Source organism: Mus caroli, unplaced genomic scaffold, assembly GCF_978045245.1.
Source record: "Mus caroli unplaced genomic scaffold, Mus_caroli_1 scaffold_11, whole genome shotgun sequence".
Classification (NCBI taxonomy): domain Eukaryota; kingdom Metazoa; phylum Chordata; class Mammalia; order Rodentia; family Muridae; genus Mus; species Mus caroli.
The window spans coordinates 15,992,903-16,014,359 of record NW_028227266.1 but is presented as its reverse complement, the minus strand read 5'-3'; the positions used below and the strand labels follow the sequence as shown (position 1 = coordinate 16,014,359).

At 36.0% G+C, this 21,457-nt stretch overlaps 1 pseudogene; it reads right to left on the bottom strand.

Annotated features, from left to right (window-relative positions):
* Positions 1-18,406: 18,406 nt before the first annotated feature.
* On the bottom strand, positions 18,407-20,670 carry LOC110288832 (Golgi phosphoprotein 3 pseudogene; annotated as a pseudogene).
* Between the last annotated feature and the right edge of the window lie 787 nt (positions 20,671-21,457).

Below are 21,457 nucleotides of genomic sequence, written 5' to 3'. Positions count from 1 at the left end.
GTAGAATTTATAGAATCTCTTAGAATGACAATAGGTAAATTTGAGTAACTGACTCCTGTATCATTAAGTCCTTCAAAAGTAAATAGATCATAAATTGTCTAAGCATATGTTCATGTCATCATTAATTGTGATGGTGGTTTTCATTTTCCAGTAATGTGATGTTCCACAAATAAACTTATGTATGATTCATTTCATTTCTCGAGTGCTTCTGAGGCAGAGGCAGATGAGGGTTTTGTTTCCTAATAACATTTCATCAATGTGTTTCTGAAAATAAAAGTTAATATCATATGGGTAAATTAAACACATGCATGATCAAGATAATTTATAAAAAATTTAAGCAGCAGGATCACTACTTAATTATTCTTTGCTTTCACACTCTGTGGAGAATATTATTCACACTAACATGAAATACATACTTTCTAAATAATGACTGAAAATTTCTCCAGATAGTAGTCTTTCTGAAGCCATGCTACCACCCACAATGATTGTTTTATTATTTTAAAATTTTAAATGTTGTGGTATATATTTGGCTTGCAATTATTTTGTGCTAAATGTCTTTGTTGTTAAAGCTTCTATTATTTCTCAAAAGAAATAACTGTTATCTACTATATTGAGGAGAAAAAGCCTTTAACTTCTAACTAGTACTTGAGAATTTTTGAATGCATAGCTTCGGGGATTAGGGATTCTTTGATTTACAAATGAAGACACTTCTTCTTAAGATGCATTTTGTATAGAGGATCCATATGTTTCATATAGATATGACACATGCAAAGTGAGGTATATAAATGATTTGTCTAGTTATTCTTTAAAATAGATCATTTATTAAGGTCACTCTGAATTACTGATGATCATGACAATAGTAGCTTGTATTGTAATGTTCCTCATTTGTAAGTAATATTTTCCATAAAGAGGGATTATATTACACTTGTAGACAATAAAAATACATCTAGGATCTAAGATATATTTAGATATAAGTATAACCTAAATTATACTTGGGATCTCCAAATGTAATTTCATTACTGTTATATAGAAGTAAAAATATGATATATAGAAGTAAAGATATAGAGAGATGAATATAGGGTTTACTCCCAAAAGAAGATATAATATTTAAGTCATATATAGGAAGTCTCAATTATGAAACTCATGAAGGGGGAAATTTAAGTAGAGATAGGGAGACAGTGGTTGTGATCAGGTTGTATATGACAGGATAACTAAGGAAGAAAATATTCTCCCCAAGTATGAAAATATAGTTAAGTATATACATCTATATGGTATCAAGTATAAGAGAATAGTCAGTAGCCATGCAACTCTCGTTGTGAAATAATGACTGCCAGGTTATGTGGGTACTTTTGTATAAGTCAAAAAGGATTTTCATGATTTTAATGATAAATACAAAGGACCCTGGATTCAGTTCAACCATCCTGACAATTATTTATAGTGTAGAGTTAAGCTGAAAAAATAATATGAATATTTAATATTGGTATATTTGGGAATTTGTTGAATAATTAATGCCTGTTTATATATGTTATCTTATACATTTTATTTAAAATTCATTTTTAAAAATCTGAATGTAGTTAATGATATTGATAAAAGACAAAATATACATTTTCAAAGAAATTTTAAACAGCATGCATTTGGTTGTTTATGTGGAATGAATCATCACAGTGAACAATGCATTGATTGATACATAAGAATTCTAAATGTTTTTAGATTTAGGATGTTTTAACTGGAAAGAAAAACGAGTTCGTCTCTACCCATAAATTATGATTAAAATCTGAACAAATATCATGATTATGTTAAAACCCTTTAATATTGCAACATATGGTAGTTTTGTGTCTTGATTTGCTTATAAATTGTTAATAATATTTATAAAAGAATGATTTATGACATATATGTTCATATACTTCAAATATTGATGTCATCATCTCAACTAAAATGATGAAGAAAAAAATCAAAGTATAAGCTTTTATGAAGTAAGTTATCAAAACAATTGGAACATTATTTATATATAAGTAATGACTTATATATGGGTAATCACAGACTTTTGTATATATACTTTCCTGCTAGACTGCATTGATAAAATGTCTTGAAAAAATAAAAACATAAGTATAAATCCCCTAAAAATCAGTGATATATGTGTCTTGTAGTAATTATAATAGAAAGATATGCAGGACAAAGCACCAGGATGAACTAGGCAGCAATTTTCCAGAAATTATGAAATAGAAAAGCCCCAATTTAAAGCAGCAAGAGAACTCTGTATTTCATGAGGTAAATGTGTGTGTGTGTGTAAATGTATATATTTGTGTGTATATAAATAATTGACCAGAAACAATAAGAAATGGTATATGCTTAGCCACTGATGCAGTGATAAAATTCAGAAAGCATGCTTATATCATAAGCACTTTGCCAAATGAGAGAATTTATGAATCCCCATGGTTTTTAACTTTTTTGTGGATATTTGTTTCCCACTGCAGTACAGGTCATCAAAATCCCTTATGTGTTTGTCATATTAGCACTGTCTGTTTTCACTGTGAATGCCCTGATCCATACTCTGGTATTACTCCAGCCATCTTTAGGTGCATACCAGAAAAAGCCCTAACATTTTTCCATGTCTTTGTTGCTTGACATTTTAATTTTACTTTTAAATATTTGATGTTATAATATAATTAAATTATTTCCCTCCTATTTCTTTCCTCCAAGCTATCACACATATCCATCTGTGTTCTCCTTTAAATTCTATGCCTTACTTTATACTAATTGTTTTTGCATGTACATATGTATATGAGTATACACATTAATTCTTAAGTATAGGCTTCTCAGTCTAAGTAGTAATTATATGTGTTTTCAGGGCCAAACATTTGGTTTTAAATAATCAATTATTATTTTCTTCCTTGGAGAAGAATATTTTCCCTACTACTTGTATTTCTAAACTTCATACAGTTATTTGCAATGTGTTGGTGCCTTGTTGGCTTTTTTCCCATTAAATTTCACATTTACATTGGTTTTTCAGATACTTTTATTATTTTACTCACCTCCATCCTTGTTCTAAATACACCTGTCTCACCCCAAACAAAAGTGTTTCCCATTTCGACTATTGGATCATTTGTAACTTGCTACTCCTTTTACTCTCCTCCTATTTTCCTCTGCATTTGCCTCCCTATTGCTGCCTTATATGTTGTGCCTTCTCAGATTCCTGATTATATTTCTTATAATTGTTATTCCCCCTTTCTTATTACTCCATAAACCTCCTATTTTGCCTAGGATCCAATTATAATTTCTGCTTTCTAACTTTTTTAGTTCCATCAATTTATCTGCAAAGTTTATGATTTCACTTTTCTAACTAAATTGTGTAGTCTAGAATCCTGAAGGATATTTCAACGATTTCCATTTTCCAGCTGTGGTGGTTTGAATGGAAATGTCCATGTGTTTGAGTGCTATACCATAGTCAGTGTGGTCAGTGGAGCTATTTGTAAATGATCAGAAGAGTGTAATTTTTTCATTAGTTATGTATGGCCTTGTTGGAGGAGTTAGTTAACTGGCATTGGTCTTTCAGCTATCAAAAACCCATGCCATGACCATTCTAGTTTTTTTTTTTTCTTTCTACTGTATGCTTGTGAATTAGATATAAGCTAGCATTTACTACTCCAACACTGTGTTCCTGCCTTGCTGTCATGATTCCCACCATGGTGGTTATGGATTAACCCTCTGAAACTGAAATAAGCCCCTAATTAAATGTTTTCTTTTATAAGTTACCTTGGTCATGGGGTATTTTCACAGAAATACAATGGTAACTATGATACTATTTTTTAGAACATCAATGAACATAACTGAGGAAGTATTTGCAGAATAGGATGTTGAGGTTTTGGTCATATGCAAATGAACAGCATTGATTTTTTGATTTTTTTCAGAATTCACCATTGTGACTTCGCCGTGTTGACTTTTATAATGATTGTTTACAATTCTGTCAACAGTGAAAGGCAGCCTCCTTTTCTTTCCCTTTTACCATTTATTTATTTATTCATTTATTTATTCACTTTACATCATGATCCCATCCTCTCTCCATCCCAATCACCCTTCTTGCAGTCTGTCCTCTCATCCTGGATCACCTTCTCTTCTGAGAGGGTGAAGCCCGACCCACCTCTCCTTATCATAACAAATCAAGTCTCTACAGTTCTAGGCACACCCTATTCCACTGAGGCCACATGAGGTATCCCCACCAAGAGAGTGAATTTCTTAGATATGCAACGGATTTAGGGACAGAATCCAATCGCTTGTACTATTAATGATACTCTGTTATGCTTGCTGATGGGAGCCTAACATGACTGTTCTCTGAGAGGACCTGAGAGGCTTCACTGAATAGCTGACTGAAACCAATTCAGAGACCCACAGACAAATATTACATAGGTCTAGTGAATTCTTATGCAAGAGGTAGGGGAATTTTTGAGTCTCCAAGTGGATAGGAACTCCATAGGAAGACCAATAGAGTCAAATGATCTAGATCTATATCGATAATATTACACTCACATAAAATATAAAGCTACACACTGCCTTAATAAGCAGCACAATAGCTGGGCAACTGCTGACCCTCCATGCTAATAAAATCTACTTTTCTACTGATAACCTCGAATTATCACTTACTATTTGCTATGTTATATCTTGGCTGTTCTTAACCCAATTGGACAGCACTCTGGGCCATGTTCTCTTGGTCTGTAAACCATGATGATACTTCGTACTATGTTTTATTTTTGTTTGTATGTTTTTTATCTAAATTCTTGTTTAATGGACAAATGACCTCTGTCACTTCCTTCCTATACCTAACAATTTAATGGGAGATATGTCACTGTTCCCTGTTTTGCTTTCAATAATGTAAATAAATGATCTAAAATTAGGAAGGTACATTGATTGATGATACAATATATTTCTCTATATAAAAGTAAAGCAACTAGAAAATTTTCCAGTTTTGTTGAGTATAGCCTTTTCTAGTAGGTTCTGATGATGTTTTGGATTTCCTCAGGTTCTGTTGCTTTGTCTCCCTTTTCATTTCTGATTTTGTTAATTAGTGTACGGTCCCTGTGCTCTGTAGTTAGTCTGGCTAAGGATATATCTATCTTGCTGATTTTCTCAAAGAACCAGTTCCTGGTTTGGTTGATTCTTTGAATAGTTCTTTTTGTTTTCATTTGGTTAATTTCAGCCCTGCATTTGATTATTTCCTGCCTTCTACTCCTTTTGGGAGTACTTGCTTCCTTTTGTTCTAGAGCTTTTAGGTGTGGTGTCAAGCTGCTACTGTATGCTCTCTCTTGTTTCTTTTTGGAGGCACTCAGAGCTATGAGTTTTCCTCCTAGAAATGCTTTCATTGTGTCGTATAAGTTTGGGTATGTTGTGACTTCATTTTCATTAAACTCTAAAAAGGTCTTTAATTTCTTTATTTCTTTCTTGACCAAGGTATCATCGAGTAGATTGTTATTCAGCTTCTACATGGATGTTGATTTTCTATTATTTATGTTGTAATTGAAGATCAGCCTTAGTAGGTGGTGATCTCATAGGATGCTTGGGGTAATTTTGATATTTTTGTATCTGCTGATGCCTGTTTTGTGACCAATTATGTGGTCAGTTTTGGAGAAGGAACCATGAGGTGCTGAGGAAAAGGTATATCATTTTGTTTTAGGATAGAATGTTCTGTAGATATCTGTCAGATCCATTTGTTATATAACTTCAGTTAGTTTCAATGTGACCATGTTTAGTTTTTGTTTCAGGATCTGTCCACTGATGAGAGTAGGGTGTTGAAGTCTCCCACTATAATTGTGTGAGGTACAATGTGTACCTTGAGCTTTAGTATAGTTTCTTTAATAAATGTGGATGTCCTTGCATTTGGAGCATAGATATTTCGAATTGAGATTTCATCTTGGAAGAGTTTACCTTTGATGAGAATGAAGTGTCCCTCTTTGTCTTTTTTGATAACATTTGGTTGGAAGTCGATTTTATTCAATATTAGAATGGCTACTCCAGCTTGTTTGTTTGGACAGTTTGCTTAGAAAATTGTTTTCCAGTCTTTCACTCTGAGGTAGTATCTGTCCTTTTCCCTGAGGTGGGTTTCCTATAAGCAGCAAAATGTTGGGTCCTGTATGTGTAGACAGTCTATTAGTCTATGTCCTTTTATTGGGGAATTGAGTCCATTGATATTAAGAGATACTAAGGAAAAGTAATTGTTGCTTCCTGTTATTTTTGTTGTTAGAGTTAGGATGTTCTTCTTGTGGCTGCCTTCTTTTAGGTTTGTTGAAGGATTACTTTCTTGCTTTTTCTAGGTTGTTGTTTCTGGCCTTGTGTTGGTGTTTTCCCTATATTATCCTTTGAAGGACTGGAGTCGTGGAAAGATATTGTGTGAATTTGGTTTTGTCATGGAATACTTTGGTTTCTTCATCTGTGGTAATTGAGAGTTTTGCTGGGTATAGTAGCCTGGGCTGGCATTTGTGTTTTCTCTGGTCAGTATAACATCTGTCCAGGATCTTCTGGCTTTCACAGTCTCTGTTTTGTGACTGCAGAAAGTGACTTTGTGACTTCTCAATACACATATAACATAGGGCTGCCTGGTCTGGCCTCAGTGAGAAGTCTGGTGTAATTTTAATAGGCCAGCCTTATATGTTACTTGACCTTTTTCCCTTACTGCTCTTAATATTCTATCTTTATTTACTGCATTTGTTGTTTTGATTATTATGTGTCGGGAAGAATTTCTTTTCTGGTCCAGTCTATTTGGAGTTCTGTAGGCTTCTTGTATGTTCATGGGCATCTCTTTCTTCAGGTTAGGGAAGTTTTCTTCTATAATTTTGCTGAAGATATTTACTAAACCTTTAAGTTGAAATTTTTCATTCTCATCTACTTCTATTATCTGTAGGTTTGGTCTTCTCATTGTGTCCTGGATTTCCTAGATGTTTTGAGTTAGGATCTTTTTGGATTTTGCATTTTCTTTGATTGCTGTGTCCATGTTCTCTATGGAATATTGTGCATGTGAAATTATCTCTTCCATCTCTTGTATTTTGTTGCTGATGCTCACATCTATGGTTCCTGTTTTCTTTCCTAGGGTTTCTATTTCCAGAGATGCCTCCCTTTGGGTTTTCTTTATTGTTTTTACTTCCATTTTTAGATCTTGAATGGTTTTGTTCAAGTCTATCACCTGTTTGGTTGTGTTTTCCTGTAATTCTTTAAGGGATTTTTATGTTTCTTCTTTAAGGACTTCTACCTTGCTTAGCAATGTTTTCCTGTAACTCTTTAAGTGATTTTTTGTGCTTTCTTTTTCAAGCCTTCTACCTGTTTAGCAGTGTTCTCCTGTTTTTCTTTAAGTGAGTTATTAATGCCCTTCTTAAAATTCCCTATCAGCATCATGAGATATGATTTTAAATTTGAATCTTGCTTTTTGGGTCTGTTGAGGTATCTAGGACTCGCTGTTGTGGGAGTGCTGAGTTCTGATGATGCTGAGTGGTCTTGGTTTCTCTTAGTAGAATTCTTACATTTGCCTTTCACCATCTGGTTATCTCTGGTGTTCGTTGTTATAGCTGTCTCTGGCTGGAGTTTGTTCCTCCTGTGATTCTGTTAGCCTCTGTCAGCATTCCTGAGAGTCCAACTCTCTCCTGAGTCTCAATGGTCAGAGTACTTTCTGCAGGCAAGCTCTTCTTTCGCAGGGAAGCTGCACAGAGGTCTGGAGCTCAGCTCTGCCTCCTGGCTGAAGATGAAGGCCTAAAAGTGAGATGTCTTTTCATTTTGTAATGTCCAACATTTTTTTTTCCAAAAATTTAAATGTTCTCTTATGTTCTTGTTGTAAAGAATTATTTCATGTTGACCCAGGGATATTTCATAAACCCGATTTTTTTTTAAAAAAAGTATCCTTAATATTTTCTTTTTACAGTCCAGTCATTATTTCCTCTCCCAGTCTGTCTTCCAATAGTTCCTCATCCCTTTGTAGTCTCCTGTCTCCAATAGGATGTCCCCACCCACCCTACCCCAATGAACCCTGAAAGGTTCTCTGTGGGGCCTCAAATCCCCCCAATGAACCTTGAAAGATTCTTTGTGGGGCCTCAAATATCCCAAGTTTAGGATCATCTTCCCTCACTGAGGCCAGACCAGGCAGTCCTATGTTATATATATATTGAGAATCTTTTAACAGCAAGTATATGCTGCTTGGTTGTTGGTACAGTGTCCGAGAGTTCATGGAGGTCCAGATTAGTTGAGGCTGCTGGTTGTCTTATGGGGTTGCCTACCTCCTCAACTTCTTCTAGCTTGTTTCTAGTTTAACCACAGGCATCTCCGACCTCAGTCCATTGGTTGGGTGTAAGTATCTGCATCTGTCTCAATCACTTGCTTGTTGGGCTTCTTGGAGGGCAGCCATGCTAGGCTTCAGTCTGTAAGCATACACACATCAGTAATAGTGTCAGGCCTTGGAACTTCCCCTTGAGGTGGATCCTAATTTGTGCCTGTCACTGCACTTCCTTTCCCTTAGTCTCTTCTCAATTTTTGTCCCCAGAGTTCTTTTGGACAGGAACAATTCTGGGTCATAGGCTTTGACTGTGGGGTGGAAATTCAATCTCTAAGCTTGATGTCCTATCTTTCTACTAGAGGTAGACTCTACAAGTTCCCTCTCCCACTATTGGGCACTACATTAAAGGTCATTCCCTTTGTGTCCTGAGTGTCTCTGGCCTCCTAGGTCTCTTGTACATTTCTAAATGGTCCCTTACCTCCTACCCCCTGAGTTTGGATATTTCCATTCATTCTTCTGACCCTCAGAGATTCATTCCTGTTTTCCTGTGCCCCTGATAATGCCTGACCATGTTCTCCTTTATCCTCCCCTATTCTCAAACCCAGATCCCAACCTCACTTTCCCCCCACACATGTGATTTCTTTCTTCTTCCTCCAAAGTGGGATTGCAGCATCCTCACATGAGCCCTTTGGTTTGCTAACCTTTTTGAGTGGGTTATGGTGTGGCATATTTGGGTATATGTTCAGGAGTGGTATAGCTGTGTCTTCAGGCAGATCTGTTTCCAATTTTCTGAGGAAGCTCCAGATTGATTTCCAGAATAGTTGTACCAGTTTGCAATCCAACCAACAATGAAGGAGTGTTCCTCTTCTTCCACATTCTTGAGAAAATGTGCCGCCACCTAACTTTTTGATCTCAACTGTTCTGATTGGTATACTGTAGAATCTCAGGGTTATTTTGATTTACATTTCCCAAATCACTAAGGACTTTGAACACTTAAGTGATTCTTAGCCATTCGAGATTCCTCTGTTGTGAATTTTCTATTTAGTTTTTTTTTTTTTTTTTTTTTTTTTGGTTTTTCGAGACAGGGTTTCTCTGTGTAGCCCTGGCTCTCCTGGCACTCACTTTGTAGACCAGGCTGGCCTGGAACTCAGAAATTCGCCTGCCTCTGCCTCCCGAGTGCTGGGATTAAGCCACCACGCCCGGCTTCTATTTAGTTTTATACCCTATTTTTTAATTAAGTTTAGCCATCTAGTGAATGTGGGGTGGGGTTAGGAAGGTTTTTTTTTTTCTTTTTCCAATCTGTATGTTGCCAATTTTTCTTATTGACTATGCCCTTTGCTTTATATAACCATTTTAGTTTCATGAGGTCCCATTTATCAATTCTTGACCTTAGAGCCTGATCCACTGGAGTTCTGTTTAAGAAATCACCTCCCCTCCCCATGCAATGTGAATGAGTTCCAGACTCCTTCCTACTTTATCTTCTACTAAATTCAGTGTACCTGGTTTGATGTAGAGGTCTTTAATCCACTTGGTCTTGGGCTTTGGGCAAGGTGATAAGTATGGATCTATTTTCATTTTTCTACATAGCAACTGCCAATTAGACTGGCTACATTTAATTGAAGATGCTGTCTTTTTTCTATTTCATACTTTTGGCTTCTTTATCAAAGATCAAGTGTCCATAAGTGTTTGCTTTTATTTCTGGTCTTCAACACTACTCCATTGATCAACCTGTCTGTCTCTGTCCAAATTTCATTCAGGTTTTTTTTTTTGTTGTTGTTGTTGTTGTTTTTTGTTTGTTTTGGTATTGCTGTACTGTATAGCTTGAGATCAGGGATGGTGATTCCCCTAGAAGTTCTTTTATTAAGAATTGTTTTCCCTATACTGGACTTTTTGTTTTTCCATATTAAATTGGATAATTGCACTTTCCATGCATTAAAAGAATTCCATTGGTATTTTTGTGGGGATTGTAGTGTATTACAGATTGCTTTTGGTAGGAAGGCCATTTTTATTATGTTAATCATACCAATTCATAAGCATGGATTTTGGTTTTTCTTCAAGAACCATCTTTTGATTTTCTTGATTCTTTGTATCCTTCTCTTTGCTTTTGTTTGGTTGATTTCTGCCCTAAGATTAACTATTTCCTGCTGCCTATTCCTAGTGGAGGGATTTGCTTCTTTATGTTCTAGGTCTTTCAGGTATACTGTTAAGTTGATAGTATATGATCTCTCCAATTTCTTTAAGATGACCCTTAATGCTATGATTTTCTTTTTTCTTCTTAGTACTGTTTTCATTGTGTCCCAGGAGTTTGGTTATGCTGTTTCATCATCTCCACTGAAGTAAAGGACGTTTTTAATTTCTTTATTTCTTCCCTGACCAAGTCTATTATTGAGGAGAGAGCTGTTCAGTTTCCATGGGTATGTGGTTTTTCAATTGTTTTTGTTGTTATTGAACTTTAGCATTGGTCCATGGTGATCTGATAGGATGCATGGGATTATTTCAACTTCCTTAAATCCATTGAGGCTTGTTTTGTGACAGATTATATGGTCAGTTTTGGAGAAGGTTTCATGAGGTACTGAGAAAAAGGTATATTCATTTGTTTTAGAATAAAATGTTCTGTGTTTATCTGTTAAATCCATTTGGATCAAGTAATTTTACTGTGTCTCTGTTTAGTTTCTGTTTCAATGATCTGCCTTTATTATCCTCCTTAGATATATTCCTAAATGTGTTTTTATTTTAGTTTATTATGAATGGGAGATTGTTCATGATCTATTTGTTTGTTGGTGGTGTTTAGAAAAGCTACTGATTTGTGTGAATTCATACTGTTTTCTGCAGTGTTGCTGGATTTGTTTATCATTCCTAGATGTTTTCTGATGGATTTCTTGGTATTTTAATATATAATGTCATACTATCTCCATAAAGGGATAGTATGATTTTTTTTCTTATTTTTATCCCCATAAATATCTCTTCTTGCCTTATTGCTACAGATATTATTTCAAAATCTATACTAGATAGGATATTGGACATCCTTGTCTCAACACTGACTTCAGTCAGATTCTTGCAATCTTTCTACATTCAGTGTGATATTGGTTATAAGTTAATTATATATAGCTCTTGCTATATTTGTGAATGTTTACAGGAGTTCTACATTCTGAATTTCCTTAAAGCGTGTTTGATTTTGTCAAAGGATTTTCTGCATATAATGAGATAATCAATATAGGTTTTATGCCCATTTATGAGGCTTATTACACTTACTGACTTTCATATATTGAATCAACCTTGCATTTCAGGGATAAAGCCAAATGATAATGGAGGATAGTCTTTTTAAGTTGGTCTGTGTTTTGTTTGCAGGAATGTTATTGAATATTTTTGAGTCTGCGTTCCTCATGCATATTATCTTATGGCTTTTTTACACCTCTCCACTGTTGCCTGGTTTGGGTATTACAGTGATACTGACTTCATACAAAGAGGCAGAGAGTTTTATATATATATATTATTATATATATATATATATATATATATATGTTTTTTGATACAGGGTTTCTCTCTTTAGCCCAGACTGTCCTGGATCTCACTCTGTAGACCAGGATGCCTCAAACTCAGAAATCCTCCTGCAGTTCCCTCCAAAGTTCTGAGATTAAAAGCATGCACCTCTACTGCTCAGCTATATTTTAAAAAAAGGGATGTACTGTCCTTTTTTCCTTATTAAAATATGGTAGAATTCTACCATTTTAAAAAATATTTAATTATAATATTCTGTATTTCTTTGATATCTATTTTCTGTGAGGTTATCAGTCTTGACAATGGAGGAGGACAGGTCAAGTTAGAGAGTCAAGATGTTGGGGACAGGGGAGAAACTACTTGTGGATATTTTCTAGTAAACCTGTTCCTTGCAGGTTTGTATGGTCTTTGCAAGAAGAGTAGATCCTGGCAGAACTTTAAAGCTTGTTCCATCTCAAGCAGGATTGGCTGTAATATGCATGAGCAAGACATATTCATGAGACATAACCTCTGAGATACATTTAATTGTAACCTACATATAATTAATTACCTTATCGTCCTCAAAATGGTGAATATCGTATATGATACTAAATTTAAATGATTGAGCATCATTAATCTGAGAAGAGGGCCTGGACTAGTAGCAGACGCCTTTATTTCCACCACTGGGGAAGCAAAGGCAGAAATATCTCTGTGAGTCTGAGGCCAGCTTGCTCTACAAAGCAAGTTGCTGGACAAGCAGCAATGTTACACAGAGAAACACTGTCTTAAAACAAAACAAAACAAAACAAAACAAAACAAAACAAAACAAAACAAAACAAAACAAAACAACACATGAAATGAGAAACTCGGTTTTTTTCTTTTGATTTCAAGTGCATCCACTCATTTCACTGTAAATATAAAACATAGAAGACCCCCAAAATATATTTTAGTTGTAAGATGTATTTTACATTTATGCAAAGATATTTGATGTGCTTTTCTATTGAATCTGATCATTATGTGCCATATAAATCTCTGTGTGCCTAGACAATGAACAGTGAAATAAATAAATACACCTTTTTAAAAACTCCTTAAATTCATCAATAATAAAAATTTTTACAGTTCTATTTTTACAACTCCACTGTGCATATGATTGTGTCATGTTTGCTTATCATTTATACATTTATTCTTAAATTTCTGTGTGAAAGAAATTTTAAACTGACTATAGTCAGTTTAAAATATTAAATATTTCCTCTGATGTTGATATACTAGTATTACAATTTTTTACAGCATAACACAATATAAAGAGAAATTTTTAAATGGTTTACCATTACAAGATTAATACATACTACATTTTGATATTTTTCAAATTATTTTCCTAATCAGAAAATTAAAAAAAATATTTACATAAAATTTGCTTTGTATTATTTACCTCCTTAATAGTTTTATTTTATTTCAATATTACAGCTGTAAACCTGTGTTTAATAAATTCATAAATATATTATCATATATGTGTGTCTCTGTGTGTGTGTATTCCTCAGTAAGAAAATTCAATGTGATCTATTGGTATAAAGCTTCTAGTATGTACATGTTTAAATATTTTATAAGCCATAAAAAGTCTTGAAGCTTAGTACAAAATAATAACAGTGCCGAATTTAATGTGAAAAAATTATGAAGACACAGAAAATCTAGAATGAAACAGCAAACCAATTATAGAGTTGTTGTTGATTAAATAGACTTAACAGAAATTTATAAAGTACTTTCTGAAAAGCATGTATAATGTTTATTTTTTGAGAAATCCATAACATTGTCTACTAAATAATAGATGTTTTATGCTATAATACAAATATAAGAGTTAAAGTGCATAATTGTGTTTTATCATATACCATGTAACAAAACTAAAGAACAAAAACAAACTGTAGAGTACATAAACAAATTAAAATTCAACATAATACTTTTGCTTTATCAACGATTCATTAAAGAAATAAGACGGCAAACTAAAATAAATGTAGAATTAAAGGACATAAAAACACAGTAAAGCAAAATCTCTTAAAAAAAAAAACCAAGATTTGTAATATAAACTGAAGTTGCACATCAAGATCTTGGAAAAAGAATGAGACCATTTAACTATCAATGAAGGAAATAAATAAGAGATAAAATTGATGAAAAAGATATATATATATATATATATATATATATATATATATATATATACATATCAATGTAGAAATGACCTATTCTTTGAAATAATCTAAAAAAAATTTCCACTTTCATTGATGTGTAAACAATTCCCAAAGTCAAGTTTACTAAATTTAATTTTTTTGTAAATCCACATGAACTCTGATGTTCATGAAGTGCTTTAGGACTGTTTTAAGCAATCATATTGTCTCCACCATAATAAACTTTGCAAAATAATCTGATGATACCCATGGTACCAACATAACCATCTGGAATCACTGAGTCTTTCCCATGTGCCAATTGTCCTTCAGAATACATAGTTTATTTTTATGCTGGCCATTTTTTGAATTCACTCAATAAATAAGAGAAAATTTTCTGCCTAAATTCCCCAGGGGGTCTGAAGCTTGGAAAAGCTTGATTTGACTGATAACATCACTGAATCCTTCTGATAAGGAGATTCACATACCACATCAAGTGGTATCTACAATCCAGACGGCATAGGAACTAGCCTACAAATGGGCTCTTCCATCCCCAGAGAATGCCCTGTTTTCTCCCCTAAAATCCTAAGACACTTATGCCCAGTGTGTATAGTGTCTCATAGAGTTTAAAGACTGTCCCAACAAATGTTCCAATAAAAAAAACATTTTAGCTCCTCTATGTCTGTTTAATTTAATTTTATACATTACCTCTATCAATCATGATCTAACATTGGATGTAAAAGCCAGAAAGTAGTCACTAGCTGTTACTTCACTCTCTCTTTCCTGGTGATCTTATGTATCTCCTGGTAACCATGTTCTTCTTTTTTCTAAGAGGGATTTTGAGAACCACTGAGGTAATGGGTATTGACTGAAGTTAATCGAATTTAATAACACCATATTTTGCATACTTCAGTGTATCTTGGGCCTATCAATAAGTCAAAGTTTATTATGATATCATTCAATATTGAAAGTTGGAATAGATGAAAGGGAAGATGATGCCCTCCAGGTCCATCCATTTGGCTAGGAATTTCATAAATTCATTCATTTTAATAGCTGAGTAGTACTCCATTGTGTAAATGTACCATAATTTCTGTATCCATTCCTCTGTTGAGGGGCATCTGGATTCTTTCCAGCTTCTGGCTATTACAAATAAGGCTGCTATGAACATAGTGGAGCATATGTCCTTCTTACCAGTTGGGACATCTTCTGGATATAAGCCCAGGAGAGGTATTGCTGGATCCTCTGGAACCACCATGCTGGACTTAAAGTTTTACTAAAGAGCAATTGTGATAAAAACTGCATGGTATTGGTATAGTGACAGACAAGTAGACCAATGGAATAGAATTGAAGACCCAGAAATGAACCCACACACCTATGGTCACTTGATATTCGACAAGGGAGCTAAAACCATCCAGTGGAAGAAAGACAGCATTTTCAACAAATGGTGCTGGCACAACTGATGGTTATCATGTAGAAGAATGCGAATCGATCCATTCCTATCTCCTTGTACTAAGGTCAAGTCTAAGTGAATCAAGGAACTTTACATAAAACCAGAAACACTGAAACTTATAGAGGAGAAAGTGGGGAAAAGCCTTGAAGGTATGGGCACAGGGGAAAAATTCTTGAATAGAACAGCAATGGCTTGTGCTGTAAGATCGAGAATTGACAAGTGGGAAACTCATGAAACTGCAAAGCTTCTGCAAGGCAAAAGACACCATCAATAAGACAAAAAAAAAAAAAACACCAACAGATTGGGAAAGGATCTTTACCTATCCTAAATCAGATAAGGGACTAATATCCAACATATATAAAGAACTCAAGAAGGTGGACTCCAGAAAATCAAATAACCCCATTAAAAAATGGGGCTCAGAACTGAACAAAGAATTCTCATCCGAGGAATACCGAATGGCAGAGAAGCACCTGAAAAAATGTTCAACATCCTTAATCATCAGGGAAATGCAAATCAAAACAACCCTGAGATTCCACCTCACACCAGTCAGAATGGCTAAGATCAAAAATTCAGGTGACAGCAGATGCTGGCGAGGATGTGGAGAAAGAGGAACACTCCTCCATTGTTGGTGGGATTGCAAGCTTGTACAATCACTCTGGAAATCAGTCTGGCGATTCCTCAGAAAATTGGACATAGTATTACACAGTTTTCAAATGAATCATTAGACAAAATAAACAAAAAGGGAGGATAGACACATACTGGAGTTGATATATAGCTGGTTTGATTAATCTGTGTCTTATTTAAACCAGAGATCTTTTCAGTATGAATTATATATATATTTTTTGTTGGTCCATATGCCCCAATCAGGGTATAATTTGAGAGACCAGTGTAAATGGCCTTTCCTATGGCACCTCCTTTATCATTCATTACAGCAAAATCCAATGGAGGTGACAAAACAAAACCCTTTGTTATTTCTTTCTGTGGAAAAAATTTTTTGATTGACAAGGTGAAAAAACTATAGGAAATGCATGGTCCGGATGATACCAAGGCATGCTGTGTATAGCAGTAGCATTTCCAACAGGCCATCGTGATCTTTTGGGAATAGTCGCATTTCCCTTTATCATAATCGTGGTGATGTTTATAGGTGAAGTTACATTATTTCCAACATCACTTGAGCATGACTGTGCTCCTTGAGCAACTTGCATTAAAGCATTAAATAACACTCCAGAGCTCACTTTATTTTGGCTAATGGAATCTGCCCAATTAGAGATAATCTTTTTCTTTAAAAATATACAGTTGCCCAAAACAAATGCAAGGTAGAAGAATTGGAATGTACCAGTAAAGGTACTGGCCATGATCTTACTATGGCCCACAAAAGCATGCTTATCCCAGTCTCAATCATCAGGAGTAAGAATAACAGGATCATCTTGGGATTCATCTTGATCTTTCACGGTCCTTGTCAGTCGTTTTGGAACCCAAAGTGGAGTATCTTCATCCTGTGGAAAAACACAAATAGCTCCCCTGGAGCTGATTAATATGGGATCCAGGCCATACAATTTATTATTAAGGACATTCTTCAACTTGACCATTTCACTGGGCAGTTGAGGCCATTGTCCTGCCTTTCAGCTGGTGATCTCCAGCATTATCCAGTTTTAAGAAATTAAGAGTAAATATTATAAGGGATAGAGCCATCTTTGGCGTCATAGCCTCTATCCCCCCTTTTTGTTTTTGTAAATATTGTTTCAAAGTATGATGAGCTCTTTCAATAATGCCTTGGCCCTGTGGATTATAGGGCAATCCAGTAATATGTTTCACTTGCATTTGTTTGCAAAATTGACTAAATTTAGAAGAAGTATATGCAGGACCATTGTTTGTCTTCAGCACTAGAGGCTTGCCCCATGCATCCCAAGCCTCTAAGCAGTGGGATATGACATGAACTGCTTTTCCCCTGTCAAAGGAGAGGCATGTAGGACACCAGAACTGGTATCGATGGACACATGTACATATTGTAATTTACCAAAAGCTGGGATATGCGTGATGTCCATTTGCCAAACATAAAACCATATCTCTGGTGGCTGAATCAGCAATTGCATTTTCCTTAACCATAGGTAAAGGTAATCAACTCAGAATGAAAAGCCAGTAGCTATCAATAAGGCAGAGGTGCCACTGCTAACCCTGTGGCCACAGCACCCTCACCGCAGCTCTCAAGTGAGATTGAATGCCTCATGAGTCAAGGCTATTTTTTAAACACAGTAAATGGGATGCATGCATGCATGAAATAATTTTTTCAATATTCTGCAATAACCAAATTAATGGCTATTTGGAGCAAGGAAAAGACACTTAAAACATGTAAGCAAACTCCATACACTATAACTTTATATAAAGTAGGCAAGTCAAATCGCAATGTATTCACAGCCTAATTGACCTTTTATAAACTTTGAATTTAAATTTTATTTAGAACAACATCTGGCTAGATCTGTAATAAGGCTCTAAGAAGTGTCACACAAGCTGAGCTGAGGCTGCTCCCCTCTGAGCTCAACCTCAACCCAAATGCAAACTTTTCTCAATCTGAACACTCTGCCAGAGTCCTGGCCTAAAGATTATCCCTATGTTGAAGTATCCTTAAAGACCTGTTTTCTTGTGTTTGTTCATGTTGTTTAGAAAGACTCCAAACTTGAGTTCCCAATTTTAAGCTAACTTTCTGTTACAAGCAAAAGGCTGCCTGCCCCTTTAAGAGCTCCATTTGCAATCGGCCCTCAGCAGGGCTTTTTCAGCTGTACTTGGCTCCCAGCCACAGTGCAGCTAACTTATAAGTTTGTGCTGTGCAAATTGAGATTGCTTTTTAAACAAGCCAGCAGCCAGCAGATAAATTTTTTTTTTTTTTTTTTTTTTTTTTGGTTTTTTCGAGACAGGGTTTCTCTGTATAGCCCTGGCTGTCCTGGAACTCACTTTGTATACCAGGCTGGCCTCGAACTCAGAAATCCGCCTGCCTCTGCCTCCCGAGTACTGGGATTAAAGGCGTGCGCCACCACGCCCGGCTAGCAGATAAATTTTTAACCATTTATATTTTTCTTTTTTTTTTTCAGGCACTTTCAAGATCATAGTTTATTTATTACTCCAGATAAAAAGATAGTATACATATTAGGGAGTCCCTTAAAATTCAACTCTAAAGTTATACGCATCTAGTATTTTTGCATCAAATGTTAACCAAAAGTTTCTAGACACCTGAAAGCCCCACTATTAACATGAACTATAATAATAAAAATTTGACATTTAATTTGTTCAATGTATAGTATTTACATTATGAAACGAATAGTAAATAAACAATGATAATGAATAAAATCAACATTAAAAAGCAGATGTTTGTAATCTTATGTACGCTAATGATCATAATTGTATATAAAAATTAAAACATAGCAGAGCTTTCTGTTACAAAATTCTTAATCGTCTTGAGTTGTAGTCGTTACTTGCTACCAACTTTACATGCAACATCTGCTAGGACTGATATCTGATTTTCTTTCCTCAAGAAAAGATGAGTAGATAAATGATATTTCAGAGCAGACATTAATTTACTTAAGGACAGAAAAGTGGAAAAACAAAACAAAAAAACTGTACTCAAGATTAGTACTGGTCACAAGCCTCTTTCCTACAGAAATCATAAAAAACAGGAAAAGTTGAGGAAAAAAAGTCCCAAAAGGGATGCACAGGTAGACTATCATGAGGGGCATAGCTCACAAAGAGCCCTGAAAGGGTCACACATCTCTCTCCTTCAATAATGAGAGCTCTATTTTGCCATCAAATAACAATGAATGAAGGGGCGATTCATATATAATTCAAACTATATACAGCATCAGTGGAATGCAGCCCATCCCAAACTGGCTTTGTGAAACAATTGGACCATTATGATTTAACAGCTAAAATTATAACAACTGTAATCATACAACAGATTTACAAAAAAAGCAAAAATTCAAGGGGCATTTTATATTATGTATTTACTGTGCTGTTTCAATTGAAAAATAATTTTGCTAAGTGTACATGTCAACTGAGGTTTGTGTATAAAACGTCCTAATAGATACAGATGTTTGCCTTTGGTGAGTTGAGGCCTGGCTGTGACTTGTCTGAACTGCAGACAAAAGGAAGGCCAGGTGAATAAGCACATGTGGGAGACTCAAGCTGAGGTAATCCAAACGCTGTGCATGAGGTGGGGGCTGGAGGTACTCTGAAGGTCACAGGACACCAGAAACCCAAAACAGGAGCAGTGAGAGTGGCAACAGGGGGTGGGGTGCCAATATGGCGAGAAGGTTGGTTACAAACAGAAAGAGGAAGGCCTCTTGTACCAGCAGAATCCTGCGTACATACAAAAAGAAATATCCACCCACCATTTTGTAGAACAAAAGCCAATTATTAGTGTGGGAAAGTACAAACTGCAGAAAACCAGAGTCAATAGAAGAAAAACTACTGGTTCACATGAGAAAAAGGAAACACTGCATTCTGACAGTTACTTGGTAAACGCAGCTACCACAGCCCAGAGAACTTCGTTGGTGTTGGCCTTCAGACACTCCACTTCTGGGTCTAAGTCAAGGAGCTGCTGTACTCTCTTGGTGGCTAGATCATACTGCTCGTCCAGAAGAGAGGCAAACGCATTTTCCAAAACATCCGAGGCATGGGCTAGGCAAATGAGGGCCAGCAAGCGCTTGTCCATTCGGTGAGGGTCATTTACCCATTTGTCAAGAACAGCTTCTTGTACCTTCTTGATGAGACGCTGCTTAATGTTGTTATTGGTGAGAGGATGTGTCGTCATGTCAAACAGGAGGAAGTTCTGTTTCTCTGTCGTCAGTACACCCTTTTCTACCAGGTTTTTAGCTAATCGTTCCCGTACATTTCTTAACTGATAATGCAATTTTAATGGATTCCACGTCTCACCACTAAGTAACTCAATCCAGTTCTGGACTGTCTCTGGAGGCTGAGTCTCCTTAACATGCTTTAGAGCTTCATCAAGAAGAACATCCCCTGTTGGAGCATCCGATTTACAGATCACCTTTCTTGTTAAAAGACTTTTTCTTCTCATTCCACAAGCCTCTAACTGTAACCTTCCTCTCAAAGCTAATTCAATTAACATACAGCCACGTAATCCAGATGATATACAGTCATTTCAAAATGATGTGTAACCCTCTCGGTCCTTGAGGCCCAGCAGGAGCACCTCCTCCATCAGGGTCAGTCGCGTTTCCTTGGAGTCGCCATCTTCGTCCTGCTCTTCGCAGCTGCACCTCCTTGTCAGCAGCGTTCCGGGAGGCCTCGGTGCGCCGCTGCAGCAGGCCCGAGCTCCTCTGGATCAGCGAGGTCATGGCTCCTGCACAAGAGCCATGACCTCGCGGGACCAGCCGGCTCTCCCTCACGGCCCCGGGCCCCGGGAGCTTCCGTGTTAATTCTTGGAGCTGGGGCGATGTCCATGGGCTGTGGGGCCGAAGGCAGTCATGAGGAGCCGGAGCTGGGCGAAGGGTACACAAGGGAGCCTTCAGCCCGAGGCTGTGGCCCCCAACACAGCCCAGGAGCCCGAGTGGAGGCGGCCTTATATTTTTCAACATGAAACACAGAACAACAATCATTCAAACAACAAAATAAAAACAAATATGAATTGACAGACATATGGACAATTTGGTGCACCAAAAACAGATAATAGACAGAGAGGGAATAGAACTTGGTGTCTCAAAGGGACACAGTTATCCTAACCAGAGCTAAGAATATCTCCATAGGAGCCAGAGAGGAAGCAGGACGTCTTCCATTTTCCTTCTGTTCCCAGAAGAGCTCTGAAATAGCTTATTTTCATTTTTTCTCTTTTTTGCTAAAAGATCCCAAACAGGGGATAACTGCTTTTCTAAAACTTATTTTCTCTCTCTCTCATGTTTAGACTCTAATTCCTTATCTCCTTCTTCTGGGAATACTGCCAGATAAGGGAGAGGAGGCACAGTGGCCCTGAGAGCTATCTTTAAGCCTTTGATGAAGGCTGCCTCTTTAGTCAAAGTCCTCGAGAGGAGGGTAAATTGACTTAATATTTTTTGTTTGTTTTTCATTTTTTATATTATCCTTTGTATCTTTAATTATATTATATTTTATTTTTCTCTTTTTATATTT